General features: G+C 34.4%; 1 non-coding gene across 1 annotated transcript; it reads right to left on the bottom strand.

The window, feature by feature from the left end:
- Window positions 1-3,721: 3,721 nt before the first annotated feature.
- Window positions 3,722-3,840, bottom strand: LOC137409212 (5S ribosomal RNA). Its single transcript, XR_010980448.1, has one exon. It is a non-coding gene; the product is annotated as a 5S ribosomal RNA (ribosomal RNA).
- Window positions 3,841-6,553: the final 2,713 nt, after the last annotated feature.

The following is a 6,553-nucleotide window of genomic DNA, read 5'->3' as shown; positions in this document are numbered from 1 at the left end:
GTCTATAGCACTAGTAATAGCCATCTGCTAGCATTTGTTTTTATTGCTTGAAGTCACCTCTGGTTGAAGTAAGCCTCTTTGATGGTAAATGACTAAGACAAATGTTGGGTGTCTGCTGCTAGTAACCCAACTCAGAAACAGAAACCAGAAACATCATTATTCTGTTTGTGAAATATTTGACATGCGCTGAAAACAGATGAACTCTACTTGTGACTCCTGGGTTTGTTCTGTTTATCTACGATATATTATACATATTACTAGACATGTATAATACATGTCTAGTAATATGTACACATGTAAGCACTGCCGTGCGAGTAGCTATAACTCCTAACGAAACAATCGTGTATACTACATAAATTAGGATTCGTTTTCTTTCTCAATATCTGAAAGAGCGGTTAATCGTGCTGCAACGAAACATTCATGCATACCATGTAAATTAGGATTCGATTGCTCTCTCAATATTTGAAAGAGTGGTTACTCGCGCTACCGGATATTTGACCAGCTCGCTCATTTGCTATGACAAGCTACCGAGTCACTTCAAACGCAAAGCCTAAAACTGTCATTTGCATTGATATTGTGCAAGTTAGGAGTTGTTTGTCCTCTCATACTTCAAAAGCATGGTTATTCGCGCTCAGTAATATTCAACCCGTTCACTCATTGGCTACGTTTAAGATCGTACCAATTCATACGAAGTTTGTCGGCTTGTTATTGCCGCTTCACACGCGTTAGAGTATTTGGTCAACTTTTTAAAACTAAATATTTCCTTTTTAAATGTTTATTTGCAACACAATTTGCATTACAGTTATTTGGTATCACTAGAAATTCCCCTGTCATACAGCCAACGACCAAAGTGATATTGGAAATAAGAAAGGGTACTGATAGCTGAGAAATGCAATATTAGCCAATGGCAGTGCAGTGCAATAGAATAAATACAATGGTAGCTGTAATGTACTGGGTGTTATTATGTACAACAAACAGCAATAATGAAAGGAAAAGATTATATATTTATATCTCTCCCCCGTAATAGGAGAATAATATTAGAATAATATTCTAATGCAATATTAGAAGTAAAATGCACTGATATTATTGAATAACCAATATTATTAATATAGTAATACAGTAATAATAGAAAACCAATGCACAATTTTGTTTACATTTCAAAACGTCATAGCTAACAATATCAAGAAGTTGTGATACTTATATAGATTTTTTAAAAATCTATTTAACTAAACTATTTAGAAAAAATAATAACAGTAACATATTGCCTAATATCGGTCACTATATACTTCGATCTTGTAAATTCAAATGCTTATTCTTATAATTAAATCTTATAAAATCGAATAATTATTCTTATAATTAAATATTGTAGTAATCTCATAAGAACCGCTAAAAAAAATATCATCGTTATTTCCTTTACTTTCGCTGCTTTGGACATCAGTTGGAATACCAAAGTAGGCTACTCATAAGTGTCCAAAATGTCAGTTACTTTAAAATTGGCAAAAAAGAAATGATTACTTTTCAATACTTCTACGTTAATTACAGAAACCTTTGGCAATTGGACAATGCCATAGACTGGTGAAATATGCACGTTTTTTTGTGAAATGCGCACGACTTAATAGTTCTATTCTCTGTCGCTCGGCTTTTCATTGGCCGGTCTTAATTTTGATAAAAATAAGGCTTGTCAAGTTCTAATAAAGATTTTAAGCCGAATTAATCTGTCTATTTATGTATAATCCGATCAGATGGGTAAGGTTTAGGAAATTTTCTACAAATAATAAAAACTTGGTAACATATTTAAATAAGTTTGTATGTGTTTTGTATCGTTATTATACTTAAACGACTCCATTGAAAATGGTTAAATTTGTTGATGAGATTTCGGTACAATGGTTTGCGACGGTCGTTGATGAATAATTTTCGTGAGTTGTGTGCACATATGCATTTATCATAAATCTCCCAAACAATCGCTTCGCTTATGTTTGGTCGTGGGAAAAGATTCACCATGTCTTACTCTGCTGTGCTGTAGGTGCAAAATATGTGGAAATGTGACTACAAGCTTCTAAAAGCTCAAAAACAAACAGTTAATCGCAGCCATGACGAAACCGCTGTAGATTGGAATCAATTTATTTCTCTGACGTATTTTGACGTATGTCGAACAATTTGGTTATTGTTTTGGCACATGATGTTCTCACGTGATTGAAAGGCTAATAAAATGTCGTAGCACTGGTTTATGACAAACACTTCGGGTTTTACCGAAGAGCCCTTACCAAATATAGATGCTCGGTACTTTACAGTTTTGTTGCGGCTTTGTCTAATCATCTAGTCCTAATCTGATCATGTGACCCATACTTCCTGTCAAACAACGCGAACAATTTTGCAGCATTTTTCAACTATTACAAGTGACGTACAGGCTCGTCATGTTTGTCAGAGGCTGATATGCACTCCTCCGAGCTAAGGTTAAACAATTAAACAAATTTTTGCGGTAGGTTTTGAGATATCAGTGCTCAAAGTGACAACATTACAATGACGATGAAATAAATGCGTAAGGACATTAGACATGGTTTTATTGAATGCGTGAAGTATAATTGTGAAAAAATTTCGACGAATGAGGTTGCATGAAAGTGTTAACAGAAGCCATCTTGTTCAGCTACGTCCCATTTGAGCTGTTTTGGAAAGGGATTCCAATCGCCGGCAGTTTCATGATGGCGGCGATTATTTGTTCGTTTTTGAGCTTTTAGAAGCTTTTAGAACATTTCCACATATTTTGCACCTACAACACAGCAGATTAAGACATCATGAATCTTTTGATACCAAATAACTGTAATGTGAATTTTACTGCAAGTCAACCTTTAAACAATAGCATGATGTTGAACCTCAGCAACTTTTGATACCTGTAGTGTGAATTTTGCTACAAGTCAACTTTTAAATAATTATAATTGCATAGAAATAACCTTACAAGAAAGTGGGCTTTTTGCTAGAGATATTTCTGTTCAGATAAAAACAGATGGAGCAAAACTAATTTTTCCTGCCGTATCCATCTTTTCGCGATCTTACAAACATTAAACAATGATCTAAAATGTTCTCCTGTCGAACGACCATAGAGTTTGTATTAAAGTTGCTGAAGACCTGTCCGCCGTCCATTACCTCGGATGAAATGAGACAAACCGTAGCTACAGGCTGGCCGACGCTCATTATCAAAGTTAGTTTCTGTTATAATGTAGATTCAACATTCCGATTTGCAAATCGTTTCGAAACTGTATGATACAATTTAACTTTTAGATTTTTACGCATCGGCGAGTACAGTTTTATTTCATCACGATCGAAGACGATCGCTCGAGTTTACTTTATGAGAATGCGTTTTTTTGGGGCAAAAGGTCCAGTCGAACTTTGTTTAATTATTTATTTTAGCTTTTAGGTAAACTCGTAACGCCGACATACGAGTTCCGCAATAAAAAGGAAATCTTAACGCGAGGTTCCTGAGCTATTACACCGTGCCAAATGAAAACGAATCGAAATTATGTTCTCTTTAAAATACACGGGTAGCAGCGGCGCATGGCTAGTGAAGATGAAGAGATTGAAGCTAGCCGGATAACCTCGAGTAATAAAATTCATATTATCCAGTTTCGGCTAGAATTTGTAAATAAAAATGATATTTTTTTATAGTAAGAGATAAATTAAAAATGCTTTAGGAATATAAATTAGCATAATTTTAATAAAAACTAAAAGTCTACAGCACCCGGTATTCCCAGGCGGTCACCCATCCAAGTACTAACCAGGCTCGACGTTGCTTAGCTTCAGTGATCGGACGAGAACTGGCCTTTTCAACGTGATATGGTCATTGACACTGATGCGCTTTTCGATACGGAGCATCACACCTCTGTTTCTGAAGGTAATGTAAGAATGGTTCTTTTATGTCACTTGCTCATTAATATATATTTGTATCATTTGATATATTATTATTGTGTAGCTTATAAATATGCAGATTTATAGCAGGTTGTTTAAAAGCATCCTTGCGGCTATCTTAACACAACTTATGATAGATCGATGCTCATAAACCCACTTCTATTGCAGATAAAAAGCTAGTTTTGGCTGAAAACTGTAACAAACACATCAGAGAGTGCAATGAGCTTTTAATCATCAATGTTAAATATAGATATGCAATAAAGATAAGTCTTTAAATTTAAAATGAAATAAAATTTGAAAATTCCAACAAATTGCAAAGAAAGACACGGATTGTATACGCATAAAGTCTATTATGTATATGCTTAGCAAATTAGTTAAATCAAGTTACTAATTCCAATGTATTTAACCAAGTATCAATATGTAGAGCAGTTGTCGGTTTGACTTCTCACAAATGACCCACTCATAAAAGCCTTTGTGAGTTGCTATAAAGAGTAACTTTGTAACTAAATAGTATTCAAACTTGTCCTGTTTATAATTAGCTTAAGTCGTAGGACTTTGCTGGTCTTTGTCCTATAAATTGACACTTGGTTTAACTAAACACATAGCTTTAGTTTTATAATCATATTTCTATTGATGTTACACCCTACTTGTTGTTTTCTTATTCAGTGGTTCACAGGCACCTAAACAAATTGCTAGACATGCTGATATGCTCAAGGCTTTTATAATAATTAAATATTATCCTTTAAGTTCATTTGTTTTTAACATCTTTGTCTTTCCCAGCATGGTCTTTCTTCAAACCTGTACATCATATGGATACATGAATAGTTATTTTAATGCCTTGAATGCTATTTTCCATCAACGCATAGTTGTTCAATTGTACATGAATGTAGGCATTAAACATTTATGGTGTAAAATGTTTATACACTTGATAAAATTTCTAAACTAATAACAATTTACTATGCATGCAATTTGAAGCTGTTGGGCTTCTGTCAGTGGCCTTTGTTAAACTCCGCTAAACCTATTATTGAGTTTAGAGCTGTTGGTTCAAAGCTTGTTATTTGATATTAATTGTTCTCATCAAGACTATAAACGAATTCTATCATTTCATAGTTTTTAAATAGTTTCATAGTTATTCATTTGTCGTCTACTTTTATTTATTTTGAGACTTGGTACTGATGACTAATAACATTTATTATATTATTAGTCATCATTTAATAGCGTTTACTAATAATATCTGGATGTAGATTATAATTTTGCGCATTCCGGAGAAAGACAACTCCTTACGGTCATTAGCAACACAATAGATTTTAGCTTGTTTTCATGACTGTCCGTTAAACAACGGTAATTTTTGTGTTTTAGGTACCAAGAGGGACCTGGCTTATCGGCAAAATTCGCTGCTCTTCGAGACAATATATATTAGTAAGCAAGCAAATGGCATACTAGAAATGACAATATATTAGATACAAACAATAAATGTCTCAGAGATTTTCACAAAAGGAAACATACTGTATCACGTTATGCTGGACAATGTACACAAATAAGAAATAAAGATGGCAGCCGGTTTGAAGCACAATTTTTTTCCAAATACACTGTTCATGGACAATGAGAGGCAACTACTCTAAATACTGGACAGACTGGTTTTAAAAATAAAGATGGTTTCTGTAGTATATGACAATGTTTCAACTTGGCTGACATTACCTAAAAGTGATGGCACTATGGGTTTTAGTTTTCCACCGGCGGGTCGAGAAAATGTGATCATTTTACATGACAATGCTATCTATGAGAATACTCCTCTTTGCAAAGAAAAAATGTCGTATTTGAGTGCAATACCCATGGCAAATTGCTTGTTGATATTACAGTTCATTCATTGATGATGAGCCGTGGCTATGTGCATATCCCTCGACTCAATAACAGTCACATAGCAATAAAATCACTCAAAGGTAGCCTTAGCTATAACGAGGATTAAAGTTTGAACAATCTGTTAAGTGATGTCGTCTAGGTTGAACCATGGATATTCAGATTATTTGAAGCATCAGTTTTCTTGTAAATAGCTATAATGTACGTTCATATTTGGCCATGGTTCGAAAACAATCACACTCTTGACCAGTCGTCAAGCGTAATCTCAAAGCAAATCAAATGTTTTCACTTCCGCCACGCAATATGTATGTGATTGTAGCCACGAAATAATATCTTTTTATCTGTTTTCTAGTAAAGTGTTCGGCATTGGAATAAGGACAGTTGGAACACACGTAGCGCCTCACTATTAGTTGGTAGTCAAACAAGAACCAAAAGCCATGCATTTGAGCCCAGCAACTACACAGGCCAGTATAGACCAGGTTGAACAAGGTCGCCTGTAGGTAAGACAGGTTTAAAAAGATTTTTGAGCAGTCGATTTTTTACCTATACACCAAATTTATCAGAAAAATTTATTTTTGAGTAGCAAATATTTTTTTCTATACACTCCATTTTTGGTAACATTAGAACATTTAGGGTTTTGTCAGAATGAGTGATTTTTGTAAAACAAATGCAAGGTTTAAATGTCTTATCTCATTCCCATCGGTTCCCCAACATTATTGAGACATTGACTTTCCTCACACTGTCTATCAGTGTTTTACCAACTCAATCGTTCCAGCCCGTAACAGCTTCAAGTAGT

Source organism: Watersipora subatra, chromosome 11 (assembly GCF_963576615.1).
Source record: "Watersipora subatra chromosome 11, tzWatSuba1.1, whole genome shotgun sequence".
Classification (NCBI taxonomy): domain Eukaryota; kingdom Metazoa; phylum Bryozoa; class Gymnolaemata; order Cheilostomatida; family Watersiporidae; genus Watersipora; species Watersipora subatra.
Note: the sequence above shows the minus strand (reverse complement) of the source record. Positions and strands in the feature narration are given on the sequence as shown.